The following is a 14,199-nucleotide window of genomic DNA, read 5'->3' on the forward strand; positions in this document are numbered from 1 at the left end:
TGTCTTCCAGTAGAGCACATTGGAGCGCCAGTTGTCGATGAACAATACGGGCCACGTTGTTGTGGCGCTCGGTGTAGGCTGCGTTGGCCAAAACGGGACAGCCTCCCATAATGTGCTCTATGTTTTCACCTGGTTGATGGCACATCCGGCAAATGTCATCAACGTCTTGATGCCAGACGTACCGCCTGCGGTTCCCGGAATAAATCGCCACAGAAAACGACTGCAACAGAAACCACCGCTTATAAAATGTGTAGTAGGCTATAAATATTGTGGCGCGGTATTGTATTTCAAAACAAGAATTAACCGGGCAAACGTATCGCCCCAGGCAAACGTAACGCCCCGGGCAGACGTATACCGTCCGACGCTCGCTAGAGCTCGGTCGGACATTGCTAAAGGATCGTATCCTATGTTTCAAACTAACCGGGCAATCAGTGGATCCCAGGTTTGCGTGCGAGACACCGCCGCTTCCGACGGCGGGTCGGCGGTGGACTCGGATTGCGTCATCTTGGCGGCATGGGCCGCCTCGATTCCTTATCCTCGCCAAATGGGGACTTCGTCCCCATTACATTGTCCTCAGAATAAATTTCGAAAAACGAGAACAAGAGAATAAATTTATAATAGAAATGTGAGGCACATGATGTTTTTCCCGCGCCAAATATTTCTAGCCTACTACACTTTTTCTAAGCGGTTGTTTCTGTTGCAGTTGTTTACTGTGGCGATTTATTCCGGTCACCACCGCCTGCAGTTTCTCGTCGGCATTATCCTGTCCTGGATGGCTATCATGTCGGCTTCTACTACTGAAGAGAGTTCACCACGCGTTAGCCACAGATTAGATGCGGCCTTGTCGACGTGTGGCCGGTCCAGTTGATGGGGGTGGGCACCATGCACTGCCTTCTGCTTCCAAGCTGCAATCTTCTCCTCCACTGTCTGCAGATTGCAGTTGAGTTGGTACTCCGCTTGCGACAAGTGCAGAGCGCTGTATCCTCTGTCGGCGGCGCAGACAGCCCGGTATAGCGCGTTTTGGTTGGCGCGTTCTGCGAAGTACTCGCGCAGTTGTCGTACCTGGGCAACACACAGTGCAGAAATGTCGACGATTCCAAGTCCCCCTTCTTTGCGTGGTAGTGAAACTCTCTCCAGTGCCGATTGAGGATGGTGCATTCCGGCCTCTTTGAATGCTTTCCTCATCCTCCTCTCAAGGTCCTCTAGGTTAGTTTTGCTCCATTTGACTACACCAAAACTGAAGGTCAGCAGGGGAACCGCGAATGTGTTGATCGCGCGTACCTTGTTCCCCGCGTTGAGGAAAGTCCTCAGGACACAGTTCACTCGACTCAAGAACTTGTCTCGCAGCTCCGTCTTGATGTCGGAGTGGCGAATCCCGGTGAGCTGTCGGAATCCAAGATATTTATAGGATTCGCCACGAACCATGTCTCTTATAAACTCGCCGTCATAGACCTCGTAGCCTCCGGATTCGGTAAGTTGTCCTTTCAGCAGGTGGACACAGCGACACTTGTCGAGGCCGAACTCCATACAGATGTCCCTGCTTATGTCTTCGACAACCCGGATAGCTACACCTAGACGCTGACGTGAATCAGCGTAGACCTTGAGATCGTCCATGTAAAAGGTATGGGTCACTTCTTCGTGGGCGCCGTCGCCATACCTTATTTTATAGCCATGACCGTTTCTATTGAGCGTCCTACTGAGGGGGTTCAGTGCCAGACAAAACCAAAGCGGGCTGAAAGAGTCGCCTTGGAATATCCCCCTCTTTATCTGCAGCGTTCTAGACTGCAACACATTTTCCCCATCACTGAGGTGCAGAGACGTACTCCACTGCCTCATCGCATGCTGCAGGAACCTAACGACGACGGGATCAATTTTGTAGAGCTCCAATACCCGGACGAGAAACGAGTGAGGTATGGAGTCATAAGCCTTCCTGTAATCGATGTAGGCCATACTTAGGTTCCGCTGGTTATATACCGCCTGGCCGACTATGGCTGCGTCGATGATGGCCTGGTCTTTGCAGCCATGCGTATTTTTCCTGCATCCTTTCTGCTCTTCTGCGATGATGTGATGCTGTTCGCAGTGAGCAGAAACTTTGGCGGTAATTATGCTGCTTTGAGCTTTTTTTTTTATTAAATTTATTTTATTTTTTTATTTATTTTTTTATTAAAATTTTTACAGGCTCAGTTACATATATTTAAAGGAGTCAAACTCCTATCTGTATAGTCACAAGTATACATAAACATTTTTTATTAATTCTAATGTTAATGAAGTAAAGAACCGATTACTCGCGGCTTGCTCGAGTTTAGAAGGATGACATTTTGTTTCAGGAAAAGGATGGGATATAAGGATATGTTGACAATGTTCACACTCACATTCGCACTCACATTCATCATACTCAATTCTTAAGCCTATCTTATATCTAACATGTATTTACATTTCACCTTATTCTATTGTTAGTAAGAAGGGATTTGATTTCTCGCGAAGGAAAAGGAAAAGGAGAATATAAGGATATAAGGACAATCACACACGAAGATCGATAGCTTTTAGGAAGACATATATTTGGGACATGTAATCAAGGTCTAACCGAGCCAACACATCTCTCACCGGCACATTGGGCTGCCTTCCTCTAGCCCGAAGAGAGTTTTCTAAATTCGATCTGGCAACAAGATACTCCTCGCTCGACCAAACAACGTGTTCGATGTCGTGGTAACCTTGGCCACAAGCACAGATATTGCCATCGGCAAGATTAAAACGAAAGAGTAGCGCGTCTAACGAACAGTGATTGGACATGAGTCGGGAGAAGGTGCGAATAAAGTCCCGACTTAAGTCCAGACTTTTGAACCATGGTTTGAGGCTAACCTTAGGGATAATCGAGTGAAGCCACCGACCCAATTCATCTTCGTTCCACTTACGTTGCCAGTTAGCGATGGTATTTTTACAGACTAAAGAATAAAATTCATTGAAAGCGATTTGACGCTGATAAATATCGCCTTCAATTGCACCTACCTTTGCTAATGAGTCAGCCCTCTCATTACCCGGAATTGAGCAATGTGAAGGGACCCAGACAAAGGTAATGACATAACAGCGTCTGGTTAAAGCACTCAAATTTTCTCGTATTCTCTCAAGGAAGTACGGCGAGTGCTTTTCCGGCCTCACTGAACGGATAGCTTCGACAGAGCTAAGACTATCCGTTACAATGTAATAGTGTTCAACAGGTCGTGAGGCGACGCTGTCCAGCGCCCAATGTATTGCTGCCAATTCAGCAATATACACAGAGCAAGGATTCTGAAGACTGTGGGAGGTGCTAAAAATTTCGTTGAACACTCCAAATCCTGTGGACTCGTTTATAGTGGACCCATCAGTAAAGTACATATTATCACAATTGACACGCCCATACTTTGCATTGAAGATCGTAGGAACGATCCCCGATCGATGATAATCTGGAATTCCATGGATTTTCTCCTTCATGAACAGATCAAAATGTACAGAGGAATTGATGTAGTCAGGAAAACAAACACGGTTGGGAGTATACGAAGAAGGATCAACCTGCATGGAGATGAATTCATGATATGAGCTCATGAATCCGGAGTGAAAATTTAGCTCGATAAGCTGCTCAAAATTTCCGATCACCAATGGGTTCATAACCTTACACCGGATGAGGAACCGAAGAGATAATAAATTGAAGCGATCTTTTAGTGGGAGTAGGCCTGCCAAAACCTCGAGACTCATGGTATGCGTTGAGGGCATACATCCCAACGCAATACGGAGACAAAGATACTGAATTCGCTCGAGTTTAATGAGATGTGTTTTGGCAGCTGATTGAAAACAGAAACTGCCATACTCCATCACTGAGAGAATAGTTGTTCGATACAACATTATATGATCTTCGGGATTGGCTCCCCACCATGTGCCGGTAATTGTACGGAGAAAGTTTATTCTTTGTTGGCATTTTTTACTCAGATACCTAATATGGGCCCCCCAAGTACATTTGGAGTCGAACCAGACCCCAAGATACTTGAATGACATAGCATGAGTGATCGGTTTACCCAAAAGTTGAAGCTTTGGTTTTGCTGGTCTATGCTTCCTAGAAAAAACCACCATCTCTGTTTTCTCCGTGGAGAATTCGATCCCTAGCCCAATGGCCCAGGTTGAAAAATTGTTCAAAGTATCTTGTAAGGGTCCTTGCAGGTCGGATTCGATTGATCCTACGACAGACACCACTCCGTCATCTGCAAGTTGTCTTAGGCTGCAATTTTGTGTAAGACAATTGTCGATGTCGCTTACATAGAAGTTGTACAAAAGGGGGCTTAAACATGAGCCCTGGGGGAGGCCCATGTAGGAGACCCGATTTACTGTCGAATCCCCGTGAGAAAAGTTCAACTGTTTCTCACAAAGCAAGTTATATAACATATTATTCAACAGAGGCGGCAGACCCCGAGAGTGTAATTTGTCTGACAAAACCTCTATTGAAACAGAATCAAAGGCCCCCTTTATGTCCAAGAATACTGAAGCCATTTGTTTTTTTTCGGCGTAAGCCATTTGAATTTCTGAAGAAAGCAACGCAAGACAATCATTCGTCCCCTTGCCCCTGCGGAACCCATATTGTGTATCTGAGAGTAGGCCATTCGTTTCAACCCATCGATCAAGGCGAAACAAGATCATTTTCTCCAACAATTTCCGTATACAAGACAGCATTGCTATTGGGCGGTACGAATTGAAGTCGGACGCGGGTTTTCCGGGTTTTTGAATAGCTATTATTCGCACTTGTCTCCAATCATCTGGAACAATATTATGCTCCAGAAACCGATTGAATAAATTCAACAAGCGATGTTTCGCCACATCAGGGAGGTTTTTTAACAAGTTGAACTTAATTCTATCCGTTCTTGGAGCCGAATTGTTACAAGAAAGGAGAGCAAGAGAGAATTCTACCATCGAAAACTCGGAATCAAGATCGCACCTATCTTGTGGTATATCTCGAACAATTTTTTGCACAGGAACGGAATCGGGACAAACCTTCCGTGCAAAATTAAAAATCCATCGATGTGAATATTCTTCGCTTTCATTCGATGAAGAGCGATTTCTCATGTTTCGAGCCACTTTCCATAATTTTTTCATTGACGTTTCTCGTGACAAACCTCCCACGAAATTTCGCCAATAAGCACGTTTTTTCCCTTTGATCAAGTTTTTAAATTGATTTTCAAGGTCCAAATACGTTTGAAAATTCTCAATGGTTCCTCGTTTCCGAAAAGCTTTAAATGCGTTCGATTTATCCTGATAAAGCTTGGAACATTGGCTATCCCACCATGGATTGGGAGGCCTTTGACGAAAAGTGGAGCCTGGGATGGGTTTCGTTTGAGCGCGAACCGCGCTGTCATATATCAAACGAGAAAGGAAGTTATACTCCTCCAATGGAGGCAAACCATCTCTGGAATTGATGGCTAGAGCATATTTTTTCCAGTCAATGTGTCTTGTGAGGTCATATGCCATGTTTATAGATTCAGAAGAATTCGAACCAATGGTGATGGAAATTTTGATTGGCAAGTGGTCACTGCCGTTGGGGTCCTGGATTACATTCCACTTGCAATCTAACGATAGTGTATTCGAGCAAAGCGAGAGGTCAAGAGCACTTGGGTTAGCAGGAGGTTTAGGTACACGTGTTGTTTCCCCAGTGTTCAAAACGGTCATATTGAAGCTGTTACAAAGGTCATATATCAACAATGAACGATTGTCGTCGTACTGTCCCCCCCAGGCAGTTCCGTGAGAGTTGAAGTCTCCCAAGATCAATCGTGGCTCAGGAAGGAGTGAGCACATGTCAACAAGTTGCTTGCGGCTAACCGCAGCTCTCGGAGGCCAATACAAGCTGACAATACAAAGGTTTTTGCCTCTGATGTTTGCATGACAAGCAACAGCTTCGATCCCCCCAATAGGTGGAAGGTCAATTCTAAAAAATGAGTGGCACTTATTGATCCCCAATAGCACCCCTCCGTATCTGTCAACACGGTCCAAGCGTATAATAATAAAATCGTGGAAAGAGATATCATCTCGCGAAGAAAGCCAAGTTTCGGACAGAGCAAAAACGTCACAATTGAAGTTATGAATTAAAAATTTGAATGTATCCAATTTAGGGATAAGACTACGACAATTCCACTGTAAAACAGTGATATCTCCGACCTCTCTATTTGAATTAGACATCAAGAGAGATAATCATTGCAAGGAGGGGCCATGTTTGCATCAATTGTTGCAAAATTGTCTTTAATACTGGAAGCATTGAAATGACAATGGTTCTGATGGAGTCGGAAACATTAAAGCATGTGAAGATTTGAGCCAGAAGGTCAGTCAACTTTATAAATCCCGATTGGGGAGTTGAGCTGGACGGAAAAATAGGGACAGTTGGGGTTTTTGATGTCCCTTCGAGTGCTGGGTCGTTCGAAGGTGAATTATTCCCACGGAAGCCAGGAGGAACCTGATTTTGCTTGTCCGCTGCACTCGATTTTTTAGGCATGCTAACAGAGGGTATAACCGGAGGGGCTTGTCCTTGAACTTTGGGAGTGGTCACATTTTTGCGCCGGGGATTCCCTTGGAAAATGAACGGTGTGCCCCCGTTAGCTGTGTCCGCTTCCATTTCGTCAACGGGCAACGTGGCGAAGATATTTTGTGTGATGATTGGTTGTTGTTGTTGGGCCAGTGGAGAAGCGCCCTTTAAAATATCCGCAAAAGTGCGTTTCGAGCGTTCCTTCAAAGAGCGCTTCTGTTTCTCCCAGCGACTCTTGTAAGTTTCACAAACTGAGAGCTCGTGTGGGGATCCCCCGCAATATGGACATTTATGCTCAGTCGCACTGCAGGATTGCCCCTCATGTTGCTCTCCGCAAGTGGCACAGCGCTCCTTGTTGGCACAATAATCTGAAGTGTGACCAACTGACTTGCATTTTTGGCAAGTCATGGGCTTTGGCACGAAGAGTCGCACAGGCAGTCTTAATTTGCCCACCATGACGTAGTCAGGGAGAGCGGAACCAGCAAAAGTTACTCGAAACGAGTCTGACGGCGTGAATTTAGTTTTTCCCTTTTCTTGGGATACTTTCCCTAGTTGGCGGCTGTCCAAAATTTTAACGTCCACCAACGGGAGTCTTTTAAATTTACCAACTCCTTCCTTTATCATTTCACACGTCAGACCCGTTTCAGTTATCACCCCCGAGATTTCTACGTCATGGGACGGCACGTAGACACGATACTCTAGGGAGAATCTCTCGTCGATCACAACTGCATTTGCGTGTTTCCGATCACTCACGACAACACGCAGTTTGTTCGGTCTAACCTTAGAGATTTCGACCACGGAGGAATAATATCTTGCCAGATCTTTCGAAACCTGAATGACATTGATGGATTTTCCGTTCGGTTTGGGCCGGAAAAAAACAACCCATGGGCCAGCTCCAGGTGAATCTTCTGGATAGACCTTGACACGAGGAGAGGAAGCAACTGAGGGGGAGGTCGAGGTCGATTGTTGAGCGGGAGCGGGATCAGTAGGGCTGGGAGGCAAGTTCGGGAGTTGAGGGAAACGGAAGCGGGAGAATGAGGGGGTGAAGAGGAAAGGTTTGCAAATTTTCTTGAGGGAGGCTTGTTGAGGTGAGTTAACTCTTCCTGTGAAGAGACATCTTCTGAGGGGGGAACGCGTTTAATCGACTTCCCAGCACCCGTAGCTGGGGAGGGGGAGACAGTGGATTCGATATCCATGTCAACGCTTTCTTCCCCTTCTGCCATTTAAAATGGCAGATGTACACTTTCTTAAAATTTTTGCATATTTTTTTAATATTAACCTTAACCTAATAACCTTAACCTATTAATTTATATACTTATTATGCAGACCTGTGCGGATTGTTTATAACGGTGCTGCGTGTTGATCGTTCGGTACAGCTGAACCCGTGTATCGCACCACGCGGTGATGATGTCGAAGACGGTGCTACGGCGATAACACACCAGCACACAGCGCTCGCGTGCAGGGTTTCTTCCTCTCGTATGTTGTGTCTGCTTCAATGAATCACAGGGAATCCCGTTAGTGTCCAACACTCACTTCACCAGCTACGAAAATAACGGTATCACTTCAACGATGGACGATAACGATATAAAACCGTCCGGCGGCTTCGAGCTTAGGAAGACGAATGACGTTTGAGCTTGTCTAAGACGATTTTTTATTCTGTTCCTTGATATATGAACATCGATGTTTTCAAAATGGCGATTGAATGTTCGAGCCATGCTAGCAACAGGCTCATGGTGAGAGTAATTAGTTCGTGCAGTTGGAAGGCGAAGAAATTCGTGGTTACGCAGATTTCTCCTTCTGACGTTGAAAGTAATGCAACTTAACAATCCAGAACAGTCGATGTTGGCTTGGATGAGATCGTAAACGAAAACAACTCTAGCTGTGTTACGTCGTACGCATAGCTGATCCAAACCCAGGAGCTTACAACGATCTTCATATCTTGGAAGGTTTTGAGGGTCATTCCAATGGAGACGACGCAGTGGATAACGGACAAATTTACGCTGCACAGACTCCACTCTTTGTATGTTATTGTGGTAATATGGAGCCCAGACGACCGAAGCGTACTCCAAAATCGAGCGAACCAGAGAGCAGTATAAAACCTTAAGGCATTGTATGTCCGTAAAGTGTTTAGTAGTGCGGAAAATGAATCCAAGAGCCTTGGAAGCCTTTGAGACTGCGTATGCGATATGTTCGCTGAAAATAATTCCCAGGTCTTTTATACATGTGACTCTGTTGAGTACCGATCCGAAAAGCTCATAATCGTACTGTATCGTTGTGTGTTTGCGAGAAAAAGAGATGACAGAGCATTTTGATGAGTTCAGCGACATACAATTTGCTTCACACCAGCTGGCAAAGATTTCTAACTGTCGCTGTAGAAAAGTCGCATCATCACGGTTATTTACACGCACGAAGAGTTTGAAGTCATCAGCATATGAAAGCTTCATACATTTGAGAACAGAATTGACATCGTTCAAATATAGTACGAAAATCAATGGTCCTAGATGACTTCCTTGTGAAACGCCTGATGTTACGTCGAAAGGGGAGGATATGAAGTCACCTATTTTGACGCTCATTGTTCGACCAGTCAAATATGATTCCAACCAATGCAGTAGTGGTCCATTGAACCCGATGCGATGCAGCTTAGCAATTGTAATTTGGTGATTGATCTTGTCAAAAGCAGCTGAGAAGTCCGTGTATATAGCGTCGAATTGGGATCTGGATTCTAGCGTTTTTGAAATGAATGATGTATAAAGCAACAAATTCGTGGACGTGGAACGTCTAGGTACGAATCCATTTTGCTCCTCTGCTATGTCATTTTTACATGCATGGTGCATGAAATCGAGTAAATTGCCTCAAACAGCTTGGACATAGCACATAAGCAAGCAATTCCACGATAATTTTTCACATTCCTCTTGCAGCCTTTTTTATATACAGGGAATACAAATGATTGTTTCCATGTTTTGGGAAAAATTCCGGATTGAATAGAGGTGTTGAATAAAGTTGATAATGGCAGAGAAAGACTAGCAGAGCAGCGTTTCAAGATTATGGATGGAATTCCATCAGGCCCACAGTTTGATGATGCTTTTAGTTTTGAGCAAACGTTGAGAACAGTCATTGCATCAATGATTGGATGAGGACCAATTTCAAGTAAAACTGGCGTGTTTTCAACTGCCCTTTGGATGAGAATGTCGCTGATTGAATTATCAACAAAAACACGGCTAAATTGCCGACGGAATAAATCACTAATGCTAGGAATCGTAGAGGCTTCTTCCTGTTCATAAGTCATAACAGATGGCAACCCTGACTCGTTTCTCTGTAGATTTATGTGTTTCCAGAAGCATTTTGGATTAAGCTTCAGTTTACGTTGTACTCGACTTTGGTGTTCGCCGAAGAGCCTCTTATTCAAGATTCTATAGTTTTTACTTGCGGTAACATAGCGAGATTTCCACAAATCATTGCGGTATCTCGAGAATCTTCTTAATACAGCTTTCTTAATAGTCTTCAGGCGTCGTAGGCTGGAATTGGACCATGGTGGGTGGACAGGAACTTTCTTTCGTTTCTTCGGAACAAATTGGTCTATAGCATATAAAAGTACATGAGAAAGATTCGCAGCAGTTGCATCAACATCCTGTTGAATCAATAGTTCATCCCAGTTCAAAGCGTTGAGGAAATGGTTCATCGATGTGAAGTCGGCGTACTGATAACTATAATAGAATGATTCTGCAGTATTCGTGAAATTGGTTGTATTGGACTTGATGAACGACACGAGAAGTGGAGGATGATGCCGACACGTTTTTACAAGTGCGGCGGGAGCTCTAGCAACAATTATTTTGGATAACAATTCATTACTTACGAAGCACAGATCAAGAAATCGGTTATTATCTTTGGAAATATCATTAATTTGACATAACCCTGCAGTAGAATACTCATCAAGCAATTTCGTAGCTGTCGCGCTAATTGTGGAACGAGATAAATCAGGAAATAAATCAGCTCGTGTTCCTTTAGACCAAGCAATACCTGGCAGATTAAAATCTCCAAGTATGATAATGTATTCAGTCAGTTTCATGCGGGATGTAATCCAGGTGAGTGAAGTCATATGACGGTTGATAATTTCAGGATCATTGATCAGATTCGGTGGGAAGTAAACGACACAGATGAAAGTAGTTTGATTTGCGGATGATACTTCAACCCATATCTGCTCTAAATTTGAATAATTTGGAGGTTGTAATTCACGAGATTTTAAATCCGAACGAATGGCAAGAAGCACACCATCACCTATGCGTTTGTTGCTATTCGTTAACGACCTGTCACGTCGGTATACATCATAGGTCGGTCCAAAAATTTGCTGCGATATAGTGTTTTCGTTGAGCCAGGTTTCAGTGAAAGCATAAGCATCATAAGATATATCTGAGCATGCAAGATGATACTCGATGATTCATGTGTTCTTCCCACCAACATTTTGGTAATACACTAGTAGTGGCTTATTTACACGAACGAGGTTCACACTCGTCTCGGCGGAGCTCTTTGATAGTGGCTGCTTATTTGTAACGACTCTTGTATGACAGGAGGTTGCATTTGAATTGGAGTGTTGGTTCGGATATCTTTGAGATTCGTTGGGTTGTTGTTGCAATTGGGGAGTGGTGAAGTTGCGGCGGGCTCGCACTGGTGGTCGATCTAAAAAAGAAGATATCGAAACACCGTTCGGCCAGAAGTTTTTTGAATTAACCGGGCCTTCCAATGACTCATGTACATTCAGTTTGAATGATACAAAAGATATTGGTCTATTATCCTGGTTCTGGCGCATTAATTTATGGCACTTGATGAGGGAGGAATCGCAATTGCATTTTCCAGAAATGTATCGTACGATGATCTCGGATTCTTCGTTAGGCAGGAAACGTGTTACGTAAAACCATTTAGCTGGTTTTGCTGGAGGAGCGATGGACAGCATTGGAATGGATGGCGAAAAAGCGTTGCGAACGAAGTAAATCCTATCTTTTTGTGAGTTTACTTGCGATTGATGATGGAATAACTGAGCAAGCAGTCGTTGACTGAGACAGTGGAAATGTTGTTTCTGCGCTTATAATGTCAGGATGATGGTCGAGTACAGGTCCTCTATTGAAATTTCTTTGCCGTGAAGGTGTGGGGCGAGCTGCTGATGTTGTTGATGTCTGCAGTTGTGAATCACTATTCAGTGGTGTAGTAACATAACCGGCTTCGGCCGGACATATACTTGTATGAACATTACCTGTGAGAAAAGATGATGTAACTGGCACAGGTGGATAACTTCCGAGATTGCTAGTGGTGTCGCGAACTGTAGAACCGCTAGCTGAAGGTGTAGGTGGCGATGTTCTTTGTAATTGAGGCGATGCAATTTCAGGATTCATAGCATTATTTTGACTCGTCTGATTGTTATCAGCAGCGTAAGATGATGAAGAAGGATGACACAGTGAGTCTGAAGTGCCAGACCGAGTAATCGGAACAAGTTGAGTCAGGTTGATTAAATCGGATGTATCCACAGACGCATCGACTCTAGTTTTTTTCTCGATTCTACCAGATGCCACGCGTGAAGAGGAGAAACTGCTAGTACGGTTCCTTTTTTTATTGTTGTTCGTCTGGACAAGATTATTTGTATCGTCGACGAAGGAGTTGAAAACTTTGCTAAACTCAAGTTGCATATCGTTTATTTCTTCTTCGAATGTGCGTGCATCATTCGAAGCACCAATTCTGGGAGCGTGGTTGCAGCAACTTGAACGAGGAATGTTTTGACCATAAGCGCGGCACAATGAGCGAGTCACATCGATCTGGGCGTTGATAAGTCGAACGATAGAAGAAAGGCGTTCGGAAATAAGTTCAAATGCTGAGGCTAGTTGATCTGCACAGTCCTTGGTGTTATGGCAAGACGGACACAGTCATACAGCACCAAAGCAGTCACGGATCATTTTGATTTGATTCCCCGAGACACCAGCACACATCGCGTGGAACGATTTATCGCATTTCCAGCATGCGATTTTACTGCTGCGAGCAGATGCCGTAAAACACGGGTTAGCTTCACATCTTCTAGCCATAGTCGCAAAAGAGGTTCAAAGGTTGATGTGGAGAACAGATCACAAAGGGAACCTTTATTATTGTTCTCGACTCGAGTGCGTTAATGGCACTGTGTATTGAACAAAGTTGAGCAGATGATATTCCACAAAAACGATAATTTGCAGGATTCAGAACATAGATCACAGCAATATATCACTATCGTCGCATTCGCGATCGTCGAGTTGTTAAATTGCACAGCGAGTGTATCAATATGTAGTTGTTTACACGGTAGAAATAATTTTGAAAACGGGAGCGTAATAAAAACAAATCAAACTCGGTGAAAGAGAATTTATGTTAAACATTAAACTGTTAAACATTTGTTTAGCGTACTTCGACCATTGCGTAGTCTCCATCAGAGCTCGCCAACATCAGGAGACTGTGGAGCCACCGACCTTCGCATTCCATTGGAAATGAATTTTTGCTTTTTCCAGAAGTTTTTGACGTAGAACTACGTATTTCATTAAAGAGTGCCAAATCTGAAAACAGGTCACGTTTTTATGAAATAAGGGAATCGATTTATTTAGATTTTTTTATCTAAGACAAACTTTTTGTAAATTTGGTAAACATCGGTTTTAATCTCACCAAAGATCGCTTGACAAATTTTATAAACATAATGACAACGTTTTACCGCTTTGAAGCACTTCATTTCGCTTGCTAACAAAGTCAGTTTGATCACTCTTCAATTTAATTCCGTACAAATTCTGACAAGATCAGAACTAGCGAGAGCTACTAAGGGTTGTTGTTGAGTTTCTAATTATGCTTTTCCAATTAATTTATTCTATTTAATGATTCCATGATGGTACAAGATGAATGCTGTGGGAAAACACTACACTTTTTTGGAGATAATTTTTTTTCTGTGTTCATGTTGAGAAGCAAATCAAACTGCTTTTGATTTTTAAATAGAATCATGAATTTGTTTTATTCCATGTTTAGAGAAAAAGACGATACTCACATAAAATAAGCAGATAAATTTGAAAAAATACTTTCGATTTTTCAAATATCGATTCTTTTGTACCGATTTAATCAGTGAATCGATCCCTACGCTGCTTAGAATGTCGATTCGTCAAGATCGATCTTTCTATAAAGATCGCCCAATCCTAATTTGAAGACTCAACAACTGTTAGGCTTGGTGGAGAAGTGCGTTGAGTTTTCATATATTCGAGATACTTTCGCATGTTGCTGTATCAAAAAAGTATTTGGATAAGGGCGAGACTGCACAGAGAACACCGAACTTACTTCGTATGAGAACATCTTTCAACGCTGGAGAGGTCGTTTTAACTACCTAGAAGAAGCTCAAAATTATCTGATTGCAACCTTTTTAGACCCGAGGTTCAAGTCAGACCATTTAGGAGTTCTAGAAACGTAAACAAACAGACAAAAAATCGTCAAAATTAAAATCATCATACACCCATACCTCGCTATACGGCCGCTCTTTATACGGCATTTCGTTATAACGGCCCACTTAAATTTAGGCACGTTTTCGATTTATGCCCTAAAATGTTTCGTTTTAACGGCAAAAAAAAAATTAAGGATTGGTTCAAAAATCATTTTTGTACAGAAGTGAAAAACAATAACTTGAGCAA

At 43.3% G+C, this 14,199-nt stretch overlaps 1 protein-coding gene across 1 annotated transcript in view; it reads left to right on the forward strand.

The window, feature by feature from the left end:
* The window catches only part of LOC129761884 (uncharacterized), a 144,585-nt gene that overhangs the window by 103,312 nt on the left and 27,074 nt on the right, over window positions 1–14,199 (forward strand). The gene's annotated exons all lie outside the window — the stretch shown is intronic.

This window comes from Toxorhynchites rutilus, chromosome 1 (genome assembly GCF_029784135.1).
Source record: "Toxorhynchites rutilus septentrionalis strain SRP chromosome 1, ASM2978413v1, whole genome shotgun sequence".
NCBI classification, from domain to species: domain Eukaryota; kingdom Metazoa; phylum Arthropoda; class Insecta; order Diptera; family Culicidae; genus Toxorhynchites; species Toxorhynchites rutilus.